Source organism: Dermacentor silvarum, chromosome 2 (assembly GCF_013339745.2).
Source record: "Dermacentor silvarum isolate Dsil-2018 chromosome 2, BIME_Dsil_1.4, whole genome shotgun sequence".
NCBI lineage: Eukaryota > Metazoa > Arthropoda > Arachnida > Ixodida > Ixodidae > Dermacentor > Dermacentor silvarum.
Genome location: NC_051155.1, coordinates 130111613 through 130133177, shown reverse-complemented (window position 1 = coordinate 130133177; position 21565 = coordinate 130111613). Strand labels below are relative to the sequence as shown.

Genomic DNA, 21565 nt, shown 5'->3' with positions numbered 1-21565 from the left:
CACCTATGCTACCACTAGAGATGTTCTGGTTAATGGCTCTGTTCTCTGTGCAATTACACAATGAAATAAAAAACACTACCTAAATATCCTCACTGCTACAAATTTATGTCAAATGCACCATTCCTCTAGTAAAGCGAATAGCTTTCTTGAAGCGTTTGGCTATTCACTTACATTGACAATTGTCGTCAATGGTTCCTGCACAAATTTTTCTTTTTTTCTTATTCTTTTCTTTTGTCATTTGTCATCAATGGTTCCTGCACAAATTTTTCTTTTTTTTCTTATTCCTTTCTTTTGTCATTTGTGGCTCACTAAGCTTGAGGGAACCGTTAGGCTGTGTTACCCTTCTACAATATAAAAAGCGGCCTCTTATTAAGAACAGAGGCTTGGTAAGCCTGAAAAAAAGAATGCGAAAACTGAGAATTTGTGGAGACGAAGTCTTAAAGATCCCACACCAGCATGCTGTGATGTCATGCATTTGGACAGCATCTAGTCACTCTTTTTATTGCGATAGCAATTACATGGACACTCCAGGCTCATTTCTGCCATCGCCGTAAAGTTCCGTATAAAGTCCAAGGGTGATAAAATCGTTGCAGTGCGCCATATGCTGTACATGCGAGTGAAAGCGTGCGAGTGTGAGCCGGCGATCATGGCTCAATCTCCCGCACGAAAGGGAGGAAAGTGGGCCAGAAGCGCGCCATCTTCCGTTGCGCGCAAGGCACCGGGGGGAGGAGGAGGAGGGCTTGTTCTACTCCGGCGGCTGCAGCGTATGGCGCGGCTGCATGGGCTCTATCTTGAAAGCGATCTGTGATGGGGGCAGAGTACGCCGAGTGCTGATAGCTTCATGTGCGTTGTGTTCTCGCCGCTTAGTTCGCGTTGAAGCGAGAGGCAGCACAAAGGTCACTTCGGCTTGTTGCTGCTGCCACGCTTCTTCACGCCAGCGTTTTGACAATGACTTTCCTTGGTGATCGAGTGAGGTCTGTTCATGTTTGCTTGTGCACGCGTGACACCATGCTTGCTCATTTAGTTAGTATGCCTATGTTTACAAGTTTATACGGCCGATAAAACTACTATCCGTACTTCATATAGCTGTCCTCAAATTTGCTATTGCAATCGATGCTTCGCCTTTTGGTCGAAACTGCAACTTTTTTTTTTCTTAAAGAACGACCACATTGCATTCCAAGTGAGCCAAAGGCTCCACATAACAAGTTTCAACAACTTTTGCGCAGCTGAAATGATGCAAATATGGCAAAATACCTTGAAATTCGTGCATTGCACTCATGCGCCTCAGCTGACATTTTGGTGTGAAATTCCATAAGCAGCAGCTGGAACTTAATTTTCACTGGTAGTAATCATGTTTTCAGCAGACTAATGACAATAAGGTTTTAAAACAACAGTTCGCCAGTCTATAAACTAATTTAGTATTCTTTTTTATTGCACATTTAGCTAAGTCATTTCTATTTAAAATCTCTTTAATGAAGATATTTTCCTTCATTTTAACGCTATTGCCCTGGTGCATCCATATGCATCTCCTATATTAGCGCTGTTCTGCACTGCAGTTGAATGCACGCGGTCAAGAATTTACCATGGTTTTGCGGGCCACTATGAGACATTTATAGCTGAAAGTCTTTAAAATTTTGCTTGTTCCTGCTGTTTGGTGCTGACTCAAGTGCGGGTTGGCATGCGTGTTTGCCTGGCATTTTCTTATGGCGTGCTTCAAATGCCGCAGCTGCATAGCTGCTGTAGCACCTTGCTCATCTCTGTCCTTCACTTTGGACTTGCCATTGAAACTCGCACAGCCTGTTTGTTTGCAGAAAGGTGTGCTAAAGTGCAGCTGTCTCAATAAATGTCACTCGCTGTGCTGCCGACAAAACGTTTCTGAACCTGCCAGCATGCCATGATAACTTGCATGAGGTTTGAAATTTCTTGGGGCTCATTATGGTGTCTCTGTGAATGTAATGCTGACTTTTGGGATTGGTTTGTGTCCACATTTAACTACTAGCTTGAGTTAAGAAAGCATACTGCATTAAGTTCAAAAGCATGCTCGCAGTATACTGTCAAGTTCTTTTCCTTTCTTTTTTTTCAATCAATAGACTTCTGAGTCATGTGAGAAAGCCAATCTGTTGACGTTCTGAGATTAATACAGATGTGCATGCACTGAATGAATGAACGCACTGCATGAATGCACTGCGGCCCTGCAAGAAGGTTGTAGCGAATCGGGATGGGCAATCCTTTAATACCATGCATGCCTACGCAGGCACCTATGCGTGGGCACGAGGCACACATGGACCTGTGCTGGCATGCGTTGCTGTAGAGGTCTATGCGTCGTGCCCTGGAAAAGCTGCAGCTATTTGTGTTTGCCCAGCTTAGTTTACTGTGTTTTTGTTTTGGTAGTAGCAAAGTAATAAGAATGTACTATATGTATTATGTTCACATAAATTCAACTGATAGGTTGTGATACTCAACCAATGAGCTCATGGAGAACTAGGAGCCTATGACTTGACAAAATTGACTGAAATCACCTGATACTTTGAAGGAAAATGTTGTTGGCACACGATGGGGTGTGCGCCGTTTTTTTTTAAATTTTGTGAGCTTCCTACAGGGCTGAAGTATTAGGCAGACATTGATATCAACGTGTGCTCAATGTGCGGTGCTTATTCGTTGTAAATGTTGAAGCCTGCATTGAATTTCCTCAAGAAGAGTGACCTTATTATTAATGCTGGCTGGTTGTGTAACTGTGGTTATTTATTGAATCCTTTTGACAAATGTAATTAAGTGCTGCCGGGGGTTAAGATTCATACCGAGAATTCAAACTGCTGCCTTTTACACCAGTGCATGCTTATGTCAACAAGACGTGAAGCTACACATTGTCCATGTCTTGGAGCCCATGAATGCTTGAAGGTGCACTTGGTGCTATTATTTTTTGACGCTGCTCTATCAGTGCTGTTTGCCAGCATATACAGGGATGCTGCTAGTTGTAGCAGTGTGGTGCCCTCTCTTTGCAGCCCTGTGAATGAAGCCCTTCAGGTACAAAACATGATGGGCTACCTATAAACGTGTCAAAATTACACAACTATATTCCAAGCTACTCGACACTCTATTGCAAAAAATACAATGCAGTTTGGTGGTTCTTAGCACTTCTTTTCTACGTGTGCCATCATAATTAGAAAGTGTCTACAGTTAAACCTGGATATAACGAAATTGACAAATTCCCGAAAGACTTCGTTATAAAGAGGATTTCCTTATATGCAGGTTCGGCACGAAACTTATAAAGAGAAACGCTTACTGTATTTACTCGATTCTAACTCGCCCTCAATTGTAACGCGCATCCGTCTTCCGTTTTCGTCGAAACACTCATCCTTGGAATGTCACACCAGGTACCGGATGCGTGGATGCGTGTCGTTTCGCACATGCGCGAGACATCGGAAACGAAGAGCGAGCGTCACGATGACCTCGTAGCGTCGTATAGTGTTACAGTAGAACCCTGCTGTTACGTTCCCGGGGGCTGCATTTTCCCGGCTATTACGTCGTTTTCGGCCGGTCCCGGCACAGCTCCCATAGAACCGAATGCATTGGTAACCCCGCAGTTGCGTCGCAACTATGGGACCGTTCCCGCATCATACGTTGCGAACTGCCACCCCGCGCCGGCCCGAGCGGCCATTTTGACTTTTCATGTCGCTTGGCTTGGTGGCTTCATGATGGCATTGGCCGCCCAAAGTGCCAGGGGCGACAACTATGACGTATTTTCAGTTTCCGCCAGCAAAAGTATGGCCCTTGAGATCCGTATTTGCTATATATAGATGGTGTCTATGACGCGTTGTGGCCCTAAAATTGGTTTTGGCCCATAGATCTTCCGTATAAAGTCCAAGAGCGATAACGCAGTCGCCGCGCGCCGTATGCTGTATGTGCGAGTGAAATGGCCACTCCTTAATATCATCGTACCTACGATACCGCTCACAATATGTAGAAATTAACGGGCACGCATCTTCCTCAAGACAGATTAATTTAGGTGTACCTCAAGGCAGCGTACTGGGCCCATTTTTATTTCTTTTATACATCAACGACATCGTCAGCGTTGATGAGACGGTAAAGTACATTATCTACGCTGACGACACGAGCATTTTCTTCTCTGGTCGTTCCGCTGTTGATTTAGTAAATCATGCAAACATGGCTCTTGAATCAATTCACAAATGGTCCCTACAAAACCACCTGGATTTAAATGTCGCAAAAACGAAAGCTGTGATGTTTAATCCACGTCATAAGGTGTGCCCCATGCACCCGCTATTTATTAATGGTATATCGCTTGAATACGTTGAGTCCTTCAAAACTCTAGGCGTCTTTTTTTCTGCCACCATGTCATGGGATGCACACGCTGATTTCCTGGTCAAAAAACTCTCACGCACTATTAGATTCCTGCAGCGAAATTGTTCAGTGTTTCTGCTTAACACAAATCTACTTCTTTATAACGCGCTATTCTCTTCCACTCTGAACCATGGTGCTCTTGTGTGGGGCACAACCGCAAATGCTAATATTATGAAATTGTTTTTACTGCAAAAGCGAATTATTAGATTAACTTGTAAGATGCCCTACTTGTCCCATACAGCTGAATTGTTTGCGAAATTACGCATAGTAAGGGTTCCATCACTTTGCGAATACAGGCTTTCCCGTCACTACAAATTATGCACAAGAAAACAGGACAACGCTTTGCAAAACATAGCCAATCTTAAGATCAACGCAGTTGCATATAACACACGTAATTCGGAACAGTGGGAGGTAGCACGAAATCGTACTAACTATGGAAAACAGATGCTTCGATACCAGCTACCTTCACTGTTGAACCGGTTACAACAAAAAAATGGTGTAGAATTAACGAACATAACATGGCAAGAGCTTCGTGACTTGTTCTTATAAATTTTCTATAACATTACTTGAGTTCATTCGCCTGTGTATTTGCACCAATCCTTCCAATGTTCCCGCTTTTTCTCTGTGTTGCCTTATTTCATAATTTGTTTAATGTATACTATAGCTAAAACTGTTTACATCAGGTTCCTGTTATCCTAATGTTTAACAATCTTCTACCAACATGTATAATTATTCCTGTGTATATATTGTTCTTCATTTTCTCCGATCTTATTCATTTTTAATTTTTTTTTTCTCCTACGCACTGTCCGTTGCTGTCATTCTAAGGGGGCTGTCACCCCGTCAAGCAGTAGTTTTTTTGTGACTGCTCCTTTCTTTCTTGAAAAGACAAATAAAGTAAAATCAAATCAATCAAATCGTGCGAGGGGAGCCGACGACCGCGTCCATGGAGTTTTTTTCCTTCCTCCATGACCGCGTCTACATCTCGCGCGCGCAAGAAAAGCAGGGAGGAACAGCGCCTTCTTCCGTTGCGCTCGAGGCGCTAGCGAGGGAGCGAGGGGAGGGGGGGGGGGATAGCGGGGCGGCGTTGTACTGTACTCTAGCATCAACTGCGTACTATGAGGCGTCGCGCGGGCCGTATCTTGAAAGCGATCTGCGTTGGCGGCTCGTAGCTTTGTGCGTGCAGTGTGTTCTCCGCGCTCAGTTTGCGTTGAAGCAATAGACGACAGCACGAAGGTCACTTCGCTCGCTTCTCCAGCGGCGCTTCCACACGCCGCCAGCGTTTGACAGCGCGTGTCCGCGCTCATCAAGTGTGATTTGTCACAGCGTGTACCAGCGCGTCGGCAACATCAACTGGAAAAGGAGAGAGTGCCGGCTTGGCGGGCTAGGCCAGCTGCAGCAAGCGGCGGGATCAGGTTTGAATGAAGGGAGGGGAAAAGGTCACGCCCACAGCGGCAAGATCGCCGGGTTGAGGGATGCACCCCCGCCTCGCACACGCACGCACGCCCGCACACGTGCGCTCGCTTCGCATTCCGTCGCAGCGGAGAAGGTGCTTCCGGTTGCTGCTCGCGCAAAAATGACAAAATTTGGGGCGAAATCTCTAAGTTGTCGGAGGGGAAAATTCGCTCTATCGAGGGGGTCTCCCGCTGCCACTTCGTTACGTAGAGGTCTCAAATACATGTGCTTCTATGGAGTAACGGCGGGGAATAGAAAAACTTCATTATATCCAGGAATTCGTTATATAAAGGTTCGTTATAAGCAGGTTTAACTGTAGTTAGTTTGAAGTCAGTCAAGTTGTGTTCTTGCATTAAAAGAATTGAATTACACGCTTGAAGTACTTGCACAATTTAATTATTGACTGCATGCACAGCGCGATAAAACAAGAAAGTATAATCTTTCGACATCAGAGTGCTGCATGTCCCATCAAACATGGTAGTGCCTTCAGCAAAGCGACCTTGGGCCGTATTCTGAAACGTTCGCCTAGGCGAAATTTCTTTTTTCGCTTTCAGGCGTGCGCTGATTGGCTGTTTTAGTAAAATTGGATGAGCTGATTGGGTGGTTGAGCCCGACGTCATTCAATTTTGCTCAACCAGCCAATCAGCGCGCACGCCTGAAAGCGAAAAAAGAAATTTCGCCTAGGCGAACGTTTCAGAATACGGCCCCTTGTGTAGCAATACGCAGCACATTGAAGGGAAATGAAGGCATTTGAACCTACAGGGGTTCCAATTCACCTGAAGCTCAATGCCGATTGCTTTTTTTCTCTGCCATCGCTCGACAGAACTGGCAAAGGCAAGTTGCGTCCACAAATGTGGACACTGCACCTGAAAGGGTTAAAGCAGGCATTAACTCTTTCTGTACTGCGCCCATTGGGCATGGTTAGACCTTTATCGATGGTTTGAAACGCCGCTTTCGAGACCTTCCGCGCCACTCACGGACATATTGTGCTATCGGTGTGATGAAATCTACACCTTTACACTAGTTTTCTACCAATCTTGCAGCACGTTGATCGTCAAAGGAGAATGGAAAAATGGCCGCCCACTATCGATGGTTTGAAACGCCGCTTTCGAGACCTTCCGCGCCGCTTACACACTGCGCCATTGGACGTGAGAAAGGAGAAACTATATTTTTGTTTTCTATGCAGTTCGCTTTTTTCCCACCGAGCGGTGATTTTTAAATGCGCTCCGAAGCTTCGCGATTGTCAAAGCAGAATGAAAAATGTCCGGCTCCGGAAATGACGCGCGCACTTCGGGCGATAGCAGATATCACGATTCTGCTGCTTCTGCGGCTGACCTTATCGATACATCGAATAGCAGCGAGTCAGAGGATGCTGACTTTTCATCAGACTTGGAGTCTGAAAGCGACGACGACGCAAACCACTTGGAACATCGGTGGCCGCAGCCTGGCATGCCAAACTGTAGTGCTTGCAGTTAAATTTTTGTAGCGAAATACTTGTCCGATGAAAAATTTTGATTTTTTGGGAGATAGTGCCTCATAGACGGCAATACATTTTGTATATCTCATAATGTTCGTAAAATATTTTTCTTCATAGATACAAGCGTGTCTTTACAAACTTTGCTGAATTTTATTGCACAATCTTGATTTGAACAATTTATATCTTTTTTATGACATACATCCCGTTAATAAAACTTTTATGCGTGAAAAGTGCATTCATTTTGCTTTCTGCTTATCATCATCATCATCAGCCTATATTTATGTCCACTGCAGGACGAAGGCCTCTCCCTGCGATCTCCAATTACCCCTGTCTTGCACTAGCTGACTCCAACTTGCGCCTGCGAATTTCCTAACTTGATCACTCCACCTAGTTTTCTGCCGTCCTTGACTGCGCTTCCCTTCTCTTGGTATCCATTCTGTAACTCTAAAGATCCATCGGTTATCCATCCTATGCATTACATGGCCTGCCCAGCTCCACTTTTTCCGCTTAATGTCAACTCGAATATCGGCTATCCCCGTTTGTTCTCTGACACACACCGCTCTCTTCCTGTCTCTTAACGTTAGGCCTAACATTTTTCGTTCCATCGCTCTTTGTGCGGTCCTTAACTTGTTTATGTATTACATTAAATATTGAGTGCAGGTAGTTCCTTCAGAAAAAAACAAAACGTATGCCGTAACATACATAAAGCACCCATTTTCTCCATGGTAGGGAAAGAGTTAATGCCTCCTTTAAGTACATCCTTGAAATTGGTGGCACAGTGTAGGGTTATTATGTAAGCCACACCATTCATCATAAGCAATTTGAATTGCAGAAAAATTGTGCATCCCTTTAAGTTTAGAACTAAGCCACCTCTGTCTGTCTAGGTGGTTGTGGCGTTGCGCTGCTGAGCGAGCATGAGGTCGTGGGTTTGATTCCCGCTGCGGTGGGCACATTCCGACGTAGCCAGGATGCAAAAATGGCTGTGTACCCTTTTGGTGCACGTTAAAAAAAAATTATTTAGAGTACTCCACCACGGTGTCCCTCATAAGCCGCTGCGCAGTTTCAGGACTTTAAACCCCACAGTTTAATTTCTTAGTTAACTAAGTCGTAAAGCAAATGTTGCAAGATTGCCAGAAGGCTAGTGCAAAGGTGTAGATTTAATTTCATTCGATTAGCTTGAAAGTCCACCAATAAAGTCGTATTACATAAGGGGGTGGGTGCGGATCTTATACAAAAATGTTTGTAGGAAATGCGCAAGTGATAGTGATAAATTTGGTTGAATTATGAACTGGTAGTAGTGTGAAATATACAGCACAGCACTAAAAACAAGAAACATGAGTGAGTGAATAAACTTTATAAATGGAGACCACGCTACTAATGCCCGTAGGTGGGCAGCCACCTTATTCCAGGTAGCCGTGGCCCTGTGCTGGTAGCCTAGACCTGTTTACCAGCCGTAGCTGGTCCTCAGGTCTTGGGCTTCTCAGCTGGGCCTTCCACTGGTTGGTGCGTGAAGGGGCGTTGTCTGCGGATTCTTTTTGCATTCTTAGACCATGTGGTAGAGGGTGTTTGGTGTATTGCACAATTGGCAGTCTTTTGTATACGTTGAGGGGTACATCGTGTGCTCAGAGATTGTTATGTAAGTCAAATAAACGAGCTTGAGCAGCTGATAGTAGCATTGTGCTCGGGAGATGTTTTGTTAGTGTTTCATTAAACAGACAGGCCGCAGCCATTGCACATCGGTAGTGTGTATAGCCATTTCAAATCGAACCTTTCTTCCATTTTGATTAAACTCATTTACATGAATGCCTTAGTGACCTCAGCAGTATGAATATTGTATTCATGCTTAACTACTTTTTGAAGGAAAAGCTTGTTTTTCATAAATGATTTTGTGAAAAAGTTCGCTTACAAAGGGCTCTGGTGATTTGGCAACCTCGTGCAGCATGCATTTCTTATCTACTTTATATGCACAAACCAGTTAATTGGGATTTTTTAGTACTTTTAAACACAGGAAAAAAAAAAACATTAACTTTGAATAAAGGTTGCTTTCAGTAACCCTGCATTGACCAAGGTAGCTCCTCATGAAAGCATTATTAGATGCACAGTTAGATGGAAACATCTTGCATGTTTTTCAAGTTTTTATGAAGGGAATGGTGTCTGATGCTGTAGGTGTCCTTAAATGTCTCTAATGGTGTCACGCTTTGCACTCTGGCTTTCCTCTGCCATTTTCACAGTCTTCGAATGCATTAGGTATCTCAGACTTGGTGTGCAGCTGTTGTTCATGCCAGTGCTACGCCCAGGGATGCAGGTTGAAATTCCAGTGGCTGCATTTCAATGGGGGTGGAATGCAAAAATGCCTGTGTACTGTGCATTGGGTGCATGTTTAAGAACCCCAAGTGGTCAGAATAAATTCCGAGTCTGCCACTTGGGCGTGCCTCATAACCAGATATAATGGTTTTGGCACGTAAAACCCCAGAACTAATTCATTCGTTTTTGCCAGTAGGTGTATGGAAGTACCTATGATGTCATATTACGCCAGCCAAGCTGTCTGATCATAGATTCGATATTAAAAAAGAAAAAGAAGAATGTTTTCATGAGTATTTTGATGCTCAGAAAAATATGCGTGATTTGTTTCAGGCATTGGAGAACAGCATGTGCACTAGATCTAAGAATTTTCACAAGGGGCTTGGCTATGCACATTTCTGAGCAAGAATAACAGTGCTGTCCAAGGGCATATGCAAAACATTAAACATGGTTTGGTGAGCATGCATGTTGACTTAGAAGTGTGCAAAGCTCAGTCGATTCTATTCAGAAAGTCTCTTGATGTATTCGTTTGGCTTTTGCATATCTGCATTGTTGAACACCTCACTTCGCTGTGTATCATGCACTTTTTCTTTAGAGTGCAACAGTACTTCCGAGTGCCTTTCATGCAATGATGATGCTGCGCAAATAACATGGTAGCTATGAAATTTCCTTGCGTGCATGCTATAATGGTGCAAGCATGTGTAAAGTACGAAAACAAAGATGCAGGTGGCTTCTCGTGTGAATCTTGTGGACTCATTGTTAGTTGACAGGGGATGATATATGAGAAAGGGCCTAACCTCCAAGTGTACTTCTTATTTGAAAAAGGAGTGTCATCCTTCTAAACAAACGGCTACTAGCTCATTTTTCAGCATATCCAGGGCAGCATGTTATGGCAAGCTTCCCTGTTCTTCCGCATTTCTGAAGACCTTAGTTGAGGGACTATATCTGTAAATGCATTTATCGTGACAATTCTTGTTTTAATTGCAACAACAAACATACAGATCACTCATGCATGGTAGGTTAGGTTTGTTGTCGGTTATAGTAAAGGTGGGTTAAAACAAAAAGGAGGACATCTAAGCACTTTTTATGAGTTGTGAATGCGAAAGCATTAATGTGCAATTGAATGCTGCTGAGGGGTCCTTTGAGTTATGAACTGCTCGTGGGCAAGCGAGCGCGTTTTGATTTGGCCTTATCGAAGCGCAGTTAAAACGCAGGCGATAACTTGCGTGGACAAGGAATGTGTAGATAGCACAGGCTTCCAACAAGAGTGAGAGCGAGGGTGACGTGGCATTGTGGCGATGCCCTCTCTCCTCATGCAATACCACGGCAGGAGGTGTTCCCTTTCGCCCGCTCTGCTCCGTTGAGGCCACAGCCAGCAAGTGTAAGCCAGCGTCATGAGCGCGCGAGGCGCGCTTGTGACGTGGCGTCACAGTCAATGGGAAGTTTCACTGCTATAGATGCCGCTGGCTTTTTCGCTCAATGGGCCATATGACGCTTTTGCTTAAAAATAAATTCTAATCTGATCTGGCACTTGATGGAGGAATTTGCCTACTTGTAGAGGCACTAAGTGACAATAGTTACTAAGGAGTGAGTGCATGGTGACATCTACACGAAGGTCAATCTTGAGTATGCTCCGCTTGTGTAAACATTTGTTCGGTTGTACGACTAAAATTGGTAGAGCATATGAAAGGGGACATTGCAGTGAAGCTGCTTAGAGCTGCCATTGACACGGGCTTGCCGAGTCCGTGATGCTTTTAACGCGACAGCGTTAAGGGCCCCGTGTCGCAGAAAATCTGGCGTCAGCGTAGGCGTGGGCGCGCCATCGTCGTTGGCGGTAATAATCATCCCGAACCACCCCGACCGCGCAGGCCCTCTGCGTGGCCCAAGGCGCTAGTGAACAAAATTGAATTTCTTAAAGAGAAGTCCATCAGAAAACTCGTAAAGTATGTACGACTTAATCACAACCTACACACATGATAGCGTCGGATTGTAATTTGAATACGTATACGAGAAAACATCATTCTCTTAAGGGGGGCCGAAACTCAAACACAGGCGCCTTTTCAAGCATTTCTACAATTCATACAGCGGTGCACTGGGGTTGCTTCCTTGCAAAAACACCATGCAGATGGTGCTCGCCTCCTCGGCAGCCTTGCACGCAGGCGAAGTTGTACGAAAGGGTTGCAGTTGCCGGAAAGCATGATAAGCAGCCAGGGATCATTGAATGCTATCGCGTTCCACTCTTAAAGGAGTCCTCCAAGTTTTTTAATTGTGAGCTAGCTTTTCTAACCACTGCACCATTTCAAATAGCGAGGCAGTGAGCTATGCTGTGGATTAGAGCTTGGTGTTGCAATCATTGGAGTGCTGTGCATTACAGTGAAAAAAGTAGATGTGACGATATATGCCACATCACACATCCTTGGCAGAAAAGTGGAGTCTGGTGTCTCAACCATTGGAACGCTATGTGTGACAGTGAACAGTGCAGCGTGATTCCTGGTGTCATGTATGATAAAGCTGAAACACTTGTCAGAGGGAAAGTCAGTGAATGAGCTGACAGTCTATATGTATCACAATGTGGTGTCATCATATTGTAAATGACAAATACTTTCACGAAGTGCTTGTGTAAACACACTTATGAGGGAAATGTAGGTGCCCCTTGGCTATTTCACATCTCCTCTTTTAAAAGCAAGGTCCAGTAGCTTTTTGTCTCTTTAAGTGTGTTTTGGGGGCATTGGGTTTTTATGTGCCACTGGCACTTGGAAATGGCTCAAGGAGGAAGTATATGAGAGCATGAGTGAACTGTTCCATGTTCATTTATAAAATAGAGCCAAAGTTGGCTCTCTCACGAGCTCATGAATGTGTTTCTTAAATTTCTTTTTTCAGCACAGCTCATTTTCAGCTAGCTTTTTTTTTGCTAGTGGTTAGTGCCTGGCTTTGCTTGAAAGCCTAGGTTGGAAAACATGAAGCACCATGGATGAAGGTTCATGGAATGTTTTTGAAGGTGACAGATTGAATCATTTGGCGCACTGTTCCAAGAAAAAACAAAAAAACAAAATGAGACAAAAAAACGGTAGACAATGGTGGACTATATGGGCCCTGCATAGTTCCCCTGATGATTGCAGTGTTTCCTTTGGTTGTTGTTGTTATTGTTTTGCTGGTGCAGTTTGTTTTCTATTTTTATTTTCATGCTGTGCACATATTGCTTATTCTTCCTTCTTGTGCTCAGACAGATTTGTTCGAATCATTTCGGAGCACTGGCTTTCATCATGCACCATATCTGTTGGAATTTCGGCGTACCGTGGCGTACTCTATGTCGTGACTGAATTTTCTGCTTTCACCCGTGCTCGTGTGTCTGCCCTATGTCATAGTTTCATCGTCAGTTTAAATGCGTTTCCATTTCGCCAAATGACAATTCGTTTTTACATGTCCTCAATTGCGCTATTTAGTGCCCTTTCTGTGGGCAGGGGGTGCATCACAGGCTTTGTCTGTGCCATTTAGCTTGCAGATTACTCATCTCAGAAGAGGAACTGACAGTTTCGCTTGGTCGCAAGTGTTATCTTCCGATGTTTTTGTGTAGGCTCTCCAGAACAGAGGAGTGCCTTCTTTTTTTCTTTCTGAATAACGAAAGACTTGTATGGGTCGACCTTTCTTATGAAAAGCACCTGATATTTCACCATTATGAGAAAGAGAGAAAGAGAAAAGACCAATATGGTACCTTATGCAGGTGCCTACGAGTGTGACATTTATCTGCAGGCATTAAAGCAGCTACGAGTGCTTTTATGCTATAGAGGTGTTTCTCTTTAGACTGAATGATTCTGTGCATCACCGTCTACTGTTGTTTTTGAGAACTTATCAGCAGTGTTGCTCATGAAAAATTGTGAATCAGTTTTCTTACTGTAGACTAATTGCATTTAGCAGGCATGTGCCAAAAGTGACGTCACGTTGACATCACAACTTTCTTCTCTGTGAGACGACGTTCTTTATATCTACATTCCATTTTTATTCTCTCGGACTTCATCGAGAAAATCTAGTGCTGTTTTCTGCAGCAAGGTTAATGCCTACAAATTAAAATATGGAATTCACATGATTATGTGGCAGTAATGAAATGCATAATTAGGAATTGTACAAGCATTGTTTGAATGATTCTTTCCTCCTTCTTTCATCTTGAAAAAAGTTGTTATTTTTATCTTTGGGGTGTCGGTCACTCTTTTTCTTACTTTTTCCTTCAAGTAAGTGGTCATTGCATGAAAGCAATATTTTTACCTAATTTACTTTGATCAAATCTATCGGGAACCTCGGGAACCCCATTCTCACTCTTTGGAATCGGAATTAACTAATGATCACATGGTATAGATGGCCCTTCATTCGAGTTTGGTGGATTACCTTATCATACTTAGTTGTGGATGCAGTGGTTTTGGCACCAGCCTACTTTGTTTGCTTTGAATGCCTGTCACGCTTGCCTTCTCACTTTTTGGCCAAAGTGGAGTTAAACTTCAAAGCCAGCAATTGGCTTGTAACAGAAGCTTGGCTGCCATTTTCTGGAACTGCAGCTGTCTTCTGTTGTAGTTAGAGTTGCGGTAACCATTTTAGCTAGCTGCTAGAGATTGCAAATGTTTGGGGACATGGCTAGTGCGAAAAAGCAGTATCAAATTGTTCATCATAATAATGGCAGCATAGCACAAACAAGGAAAAGATTCAATTTTGTGTTGCCTACTTCTCCACTTCTTGCTTCTGCTTATGCTTTTCTATTCACCCACATACCCAGTGGCCCAAGTTGTATACTGGGCAAAACAGCAGCCAACGGCCAGCACCTGCAAAAGGGAGGGAACAGGCAAAGAAAACTTTGCTTAAAAAAAAACAGCAACAAAGAATGCATGATCGATAACAACCCATGCTTCTACTTGCCACGTACCGCTCTGGAAGCGCAAATTATTCTCCAGAATTATCCCTCACACTGCAGCAAATAAAACATTCATGCAGAAACTCCTCTGGGAGTTGTGCAAGTATGCGTAAGCATTGTGCCACTTGCTCATCTCCACGCATCCCGATGTCAGTATCAATGGTATGAAACTTGATCCGACCAGTATAAACCCTTCTCAACCCTCATCGGTCGTTATCAACCTTATCGAACATGATCTGACCCCCTATCAACTCTTATCGGTCCCTATCAAGCTGGATTTCCAGCAAAGCTGCTGCAAAACCACCACTACATTTGCTGAGGAAGGCATGCAGTGCTTTATTGATGGTTCGGATGCTTGTTCTGAGCTCCTTCTTTATTGAAGTGTACGCTGTTCTGTGTGTTGTATGGGTGATATCAATGAATGTATGCACTGTTCACTTCACTATGCTGCGCGCTTGTGGCCTCTGCCTTACGTGGGTATGAGCCATTGCATTTTTTGCTTGCTTACGGGGGTATGAGCCGTTGTTTAGGGGGGTATGAGCCATTGTATTCGTTTTACGTGACGAACAGGATTCTTGTTGGGTAGGCATAGAAATGCTTACGCATTTAAAAAACTCAAATCATTTATGTGAGACGTTGATGTATCTGCCATACAGGTTAAATTACCTATTGTGAAATCCCGTAAGCCCATGAACGTAAATGAAAGCAAGAAAAATCAGTATCCGGTGCCTTTTTTATTATTCTTTCTTTTCTTCTCCCCCTTTCGCTGTGTAAAACACTGTAATACAAACAGCAACATGAGAAAGAAAAAAAAGGAAGAAAAAAAAAGATAAAGCAGAAAGCAAATATTACAAAAGTACATAAATGTACACACAATGGAACACGGGGAAAGCACTTCGTTTGGAACGTTAGTTATTACATCGTGGGTCAGGAGTTTCGCTCTGATGCTGTTCGAGGGAAGACGAAATATTTGTAAGTATTTGTCCTGGCAAAATAGGATGTTAATGCATTTGGGGGATTATGACGTGTACGCCTTGTGGACGAAGGGGTTACATATTATGCGGGGGGGGGGTCTAAGAAATACTCACGATTAATGAGTGAGGTATGAGAGTTCAGGCGATGCATCTGCCTCCGTGTTTCGAGGAGAGGAATATTATTTGCCACCATTATTGTATAGGGGGATCGGCGCATTTAAACTTGCAGTAAATAAAACGAATAACCTTTTTCTGGATTTTATAAATTCTTTGAATGTTCAGTTTAGTGTACGGATCCCATGTAATACAAACATACTTTTTTGGGTCTGATAAAAGTCACATAACGATGTAATTTAATGCTAGCAGGTGAATTTCTGAGCTTGTGTCTTAAGAAGCAATGTTTTCGGAAACCGGAAGAACAAATACTGTTAATATTGTTACGTGGAAGCACAGTAAGGAAACTATTCACAGTGTGTATTTACAAGGGTAGTAAGCACTGGCCAACATGGAAGTCAGCCAACATCAATCAAGGTATGTCGTCGTCCTCAGATCAGGCAGTGGCTGCTTATTGGTACGTTCCACTAAATCCAAGGGTCAACATCATCTTCTTTGAGTAGCACGTAGCGTGACCCCTGGCGGGGGAAGCGCCAGCCTGGAGCCACTAAGGACCCATGGCAGAGAAAGGGAGGAATGCTTAACTCTTGAAACGTGGACGACGTCGCTGGACAATGAAACAGAAGATGTATTTAGGACGTCGATGGGCTGAAGATACCTAGCAGGAAGCGTAGATGGCTTCTTTTGATGTTGACACAATGCCACACTGAGTGGGCTGGGCCAAGCCAATAGAAGCCTTGCACTGCGAAGGCTACGGCTAAGTGGGGCGGGGCCACAACGCTCTGCCTTCGTAATGTCACCATGGCGTGCAGTTCAAATTTCATTTTGGATGTTAACGTAGATGCCAGGATTTCTGATATTGGTGCCTACGACGCACTAAACGTAAGCCAAATGCCATTGTCCACATAGACGACTTCCGATTTTGGTGCCTACGATGTGCTAAACGTAAGCCTAATGCGGTCGTCCACAGCGCGAAGCCAGTGGCCTCGTGGCGGCACCCCACGGCAGCTGCGGTGTAGCCAACCACAGGTACCAATAGCAGCTACGTATTGAAATGTGCTTTAGTACTTAATAAAGCACACAGAAGAGAGTGAGGATCATGGCTTCTGTTGAAACGAGAGAGCTTGAGAGGAAGGTGACTTCGCGTACCGCTTGCGAGCTCCATGCACCGCGTACGACAGCAAAACTTGGCTGAGGCTGAGATGTTCACAGCAGCGTATGCTACCCGCGGACTATGTTCAGGGCCCCTTTAATTGCTACTTAGGTAAAATAGCTCTACACATTTTTTTCAAGAGATAACTTTCTTTGCCCGTTCCCTTGACCCTCGCTGGTTTTCTTGCCTCTATACGATGCAAGGACTTCCGGTACAGGGTAGCCAACCGGAGATAATGTCTGGTTAACCTCCCTGTCTTTCCTTCACCTTTTTTTCTCTCTCTCATAGATGATGTCACAATGTTATATTGTGAGTGCTCCTTCTGGGTGCTCCATCAAGCTGCCTTTAGCAGCTTTATGCCCAGTGTGCCCTCTTCCCTGTACTGCTTTGTACTGCGTGAAAGAGAAATAAACTTTCTATTCTATTCTATTCTACATTAAAAGCATTTCTTGCCTCTTTTAGGCACTTTGAATTTGTGGTCTGTCTTACCTTGTCTGCGGCCTCTTCCATAAAAAAGAAAATGTGTCCAGTGGTAAGATTTGAAACGGAGTACTCCAGCTCAGCAGGCGGACGCTCTACCCATCAGGCCACAAATGTGTGCATGCTTCCGTCATGCCAAATAGTGCTTTGAGATGATAGTTCCCATGCGTCTTGTCACATAGCAACGGTTTGGTTTTAAAAGCAAGAGCGCCTGTGCATGTGTTAGTGTCGCCCATGGGTCCGAGACCAGAATTTAGTGCTCCTGAGAAGGAGGTGGAGAAGTGGCATTATGGCTAAGCAAGCATCATGCCATTGTCCTCACGCTGTCACCATCATCATCACTCTGTTGCCGTCATTGTCATGCTGTCATCATCAAGTCATCGTTGCCAAGGAGCTGTTGCAGTCAGTGTCATGCCATTGTCATTGCAGTCATCACGCCATCTTGTAAATTGGCTCTAAAAAAGAACAGCATTTCTCACAACTACGAAAGAAAAATTTTGCATAAACCGATTCCCACAGTGCGTGGGATTCAGAAATACTTTTTACGACATCTTGTGGTTCGTGTATGATGCTGTTGACATTATTATGTTTTATGACGTGGAGGAATTTTTTAAATTCTTTTTCCTTGCAACAATTTTTGGGTTATGGCTGATTTACTTGTGTTGCTGTGCTACTCCCATGCATTTTTTTCCCAGTTGTCACATTGTTTTGTCTTGTGTAATTATTTCATGCCTCTATGCTCTTCTTTTTCTTTTCATGTTGAAACTACTGCTTTGCTGTTTGAGTTTGATGAGTGAACTTGCCAGTTTTGCTTGCTGTATTTGTACTGATATCTACCGTCATTGTAGTTCACTGTACTGTGCCATGCAAGCACTGTTGCAGAATGCATTTGTGTTGAAATAATTTCAAAGTTATCCTCCGGTGTTGATCATCCGGTGTTGCAATTACGTGCTGCTTCGTATAAAAAAATTTCATCCCATGGAAAGGCTTGTGAACATTTGCTTTGCCTCTTGAGGTAAAAGCTGTCAATTGGTCCACGTATGAGGTACACTAGTTCCTATGCATTTGCTAGCATGCCTCTGCCATGTAGTCGCACACCTGCTCTTCCTTGTCGTCTCACTTGCCTGTTGCACACATCAACTGGTTTATTGTATTTTGCACTGCACGTGTGTGGCTACAATAGCGTGTAGCCGAAAAGCGATGCAGTCCTGATAAAAAAAAGTTGATAGTGTTTTCAAACAAGAGTGCCATTGTGACATTTAGTACTGACATAGTGTCCACATGCCTTTTAGAGAAGTAAGTGGCGAGGAGAAGAGAGCATCCTTGAGTAGGGTAGCGAAGCGAGAGGGAAACTGCTTGCTTGCCTTTGAGCGTAGAGAGGTTTAGAGACCCTTTACTCACTTTACACACATACATCTATTTGCTGTCTGCAAGATATCTTGACATGATCAAGACATCTTAGTGATCACCTTATAATGTATAGAAGATGTTGTTTCGACATTTCACTAAGGGCCCCTCACGAGGTTTGGGCAATTGAAACAGGCAGTTGCAGCGGATAAACCACACAAAGTATTACACTGATGTGCGCCATGAAAACAGCTGAATATCCAAGCAAAAGTTTGCACGCTCTTCTTGAAGGAGGCACTGCAGCGGTGAGCAAGTGACGTCAAACGCAATGGTGCTTCCTTGTCGGACTCATGCCTACAGCACACAAATAACCTGCAACTGCACGAACAACTCTGGGATTCCTGTGAAATGCAAAGTGTGCAATGCTGACTCTCACCAGCAAGAAAGGAAGGGAGAGGAAAGGAGGGAGGAGGCAGTCATGGGGGGGTCTTGAAAAAAGACGGTGAGGTGGTCACTCGTAAGGGTAGAGACGATTGTGACTTGTGAGCGGCGGGAAAGTCAGTTAGCTAGCCTCCTCACATGCCATTTCATTTGCTTCTGTCTTGGCTTCTATTAAACCCTTTTTAAAGTGCTTGCAGTAGAAAGGTCCCTGGACCCCCTGAACGGCCTCTTGCAACTCTTAGTGTATATCCAGAATTTCCAACGGGGACTGTTGAGGGACCCTTTACCACCTTTGGTGTGTTCTTTGTGGCTCCAGTTCCACATTTGTGGAAAGTAACATTCGCCAGCCCTTTCTTGGACTAGGCCCAGTTGTGATAGCTGTGATACTGCTGTTTTAATAAACATGATACTAGATTCATGTTATTACTGCGCAAAGAAAAATGGGAACAAAGAAGGAAGCACACAACACAAGCATAGCCTTGCCACTGGTTTAATCTGAAAGATGCTACAAAAACATAGTTGACCGTGGCACACGTGTAATCATAACATGAATTCGTACCAAACTGCCCGACCTTTGATCTTTCTAATGATACTAGCTTTCTTGCGTTTTCCCTGCCACATCGCCTTCTACACAGTGGCGCGTTTTTGTCGTCCTGCCCACATTGCTTCCCCTGCAAATGTTTCTAATTGGAGCCTTCTTTTGTCGACAGAGGTGGCTGCTAAGTGCCTGTGACAGTGCTTCAAACATTGGCCTTTACGGCCAACTGAGAAGTTGTTCCTGTTCTTGAATGACTCGCATGACTGCGGTGACATTTCTTTGATGTGTCGCTTTTAAAGGTTGGCCGTCTGCATCGCAAAGCAGCCATTGTTGTCATTGTGAACTCATTCATGTTTTTAACTCCTCCTGTTGCGTATCTCTTCTTTTTCTCTTATAATGCCTTCCTGGCTAACAATTTTATCATTTGGAGTGTAAGTTCAGACAGCATTATACTGTGCAAATAAAAAGATATGTATGCAGCGTGGAAATTTTACTTGGCATTGAGTCGTGCTGTATGGTGATATTTTGCAAATTTGAATGCACTAGGGGATTTTCCTTTTGCAAACTATTTCAGGCTATGTAAATGCTGCGTAATTTGCTTTCTTAGCTAATAATGTACATTCCTTCATATTATTTTTTAGCTTTTCTACTAGTTGTGTTGCCTCACAGTGAAACTGGTTGTCTCTTTTGCATTCCCCTAGGCCTAGGGCATACTTGTATGCTCGGATAAGGTGTTGCACTAACATAGGCAGGAAAAAGTTCAGCACTATGTGAAACCTCTGCTTGTTCATTTCATGTATGAAATATTTGTAGCTGACTGTGTGTAGTTAGCTTCTGCAGCCCTTGAGCACTTGGGTAATATCTAAGGCTGAAGAGGTCCTTTGGCAGCACTTACAGAGATTGGCACTAGGTGGCACCACTAGTATATTGGTTGCTCCTGCTTTACCGTTCGAGAGTGTTTAAACCACTCTGCAAAAAGCTGTTCTGAGTGCAGTTATTTCCCAAATTAAGTGCAGTTACACTGCACCAAGCCTGCCTGGTATACTCTTTGCTATCGCTTCTGAGCACAGTAGTTCCATTCATTAATTAAATCCAATCTAGCATAGGAGGAGGTGGCTTGTTATTTTCCCAGTAATAGGAAGATAACAAGTGAATCTCAAATAATGAGGGAATTTCAGTGTGAAAATTTCAGGGCAGCATTTCTTACCTAATCCTGCCAGCTTCTAGAGATTTCTGAACTAATCCAAATCTTTCATTTAGCTAGATTGGACGTTATTAATAAATTGAACTACTGTGTGCAGAAACGATAGCACAGAGAATACCAGGCAGGCTTGGTACAGTGTAGCTGCAGTTAATGCGGGAAACAAGTGCACTAAGAACAGTTTTTCGTGTTGCGGTGTAACAATTTTCACAAGAAACGATACAGACTGCTGATGCCTTGTGTATGAAATGAGCTGTGTATGCCAATCTGTGCTATTGACCCTTTTCGCGGCGATCCCGTGGGTGCTGCCATGTTTGATCACATGGTGACGTGTCCATTGCTTGCCTCAACTGCCTCCGTTGCCTCCGTTGCCTCTTTGTTTACAGTGGAAGTGTATGACGCCGGCGCGGCTTAGAAAACCTTTGTTTTGGGAGATATCGTAGACGGTGACTGGTTGGACTACACAAAGCTTTGATCACAGCTTCAGAGAACATGCAAAAGCGCTTTCGGAGCTGATTAAGCTATGTCCAAACGGCGCACTGAGCAGCGTATATTGTGATTGTTCTAAAAGCGGTGCTAAGTATGTATTCCAAGCTATCCAAACATTCCGCTCATGAATTGAATCAGGATTAGTGTGCCTTGCTCTTTGTTCTATATTTGGCAAATATTTTGAAGCAGCAGCTTGTCAGTTTGACTCAGTGAAGTTCCTCGGTGAGGCCACTATCTGATTATTTTCTGCCTAATCGCTCGTGGGTGTGCTCAGTTCCGATAGATTTGTTCTTGCTGCGTACAAGGCTTGAAACGTAGCTGTTTTGTACATTGTAATACCTT

The 21565-nt window shown here is 43.8% G+C and overlaps 1 protein-coding gene across 1 annotated transcript in view; it reads left to right on the top strand.

Moving 5' to 3' along the window:
• LOC119441756 (forkhead box protein J3) overlaps positions 1–21565 on the top strand; it is a 77263-nt gene that overhangs the window by 25901 nt on the left and 29797 nt on the right. The window lies entirely within an intron of this gene.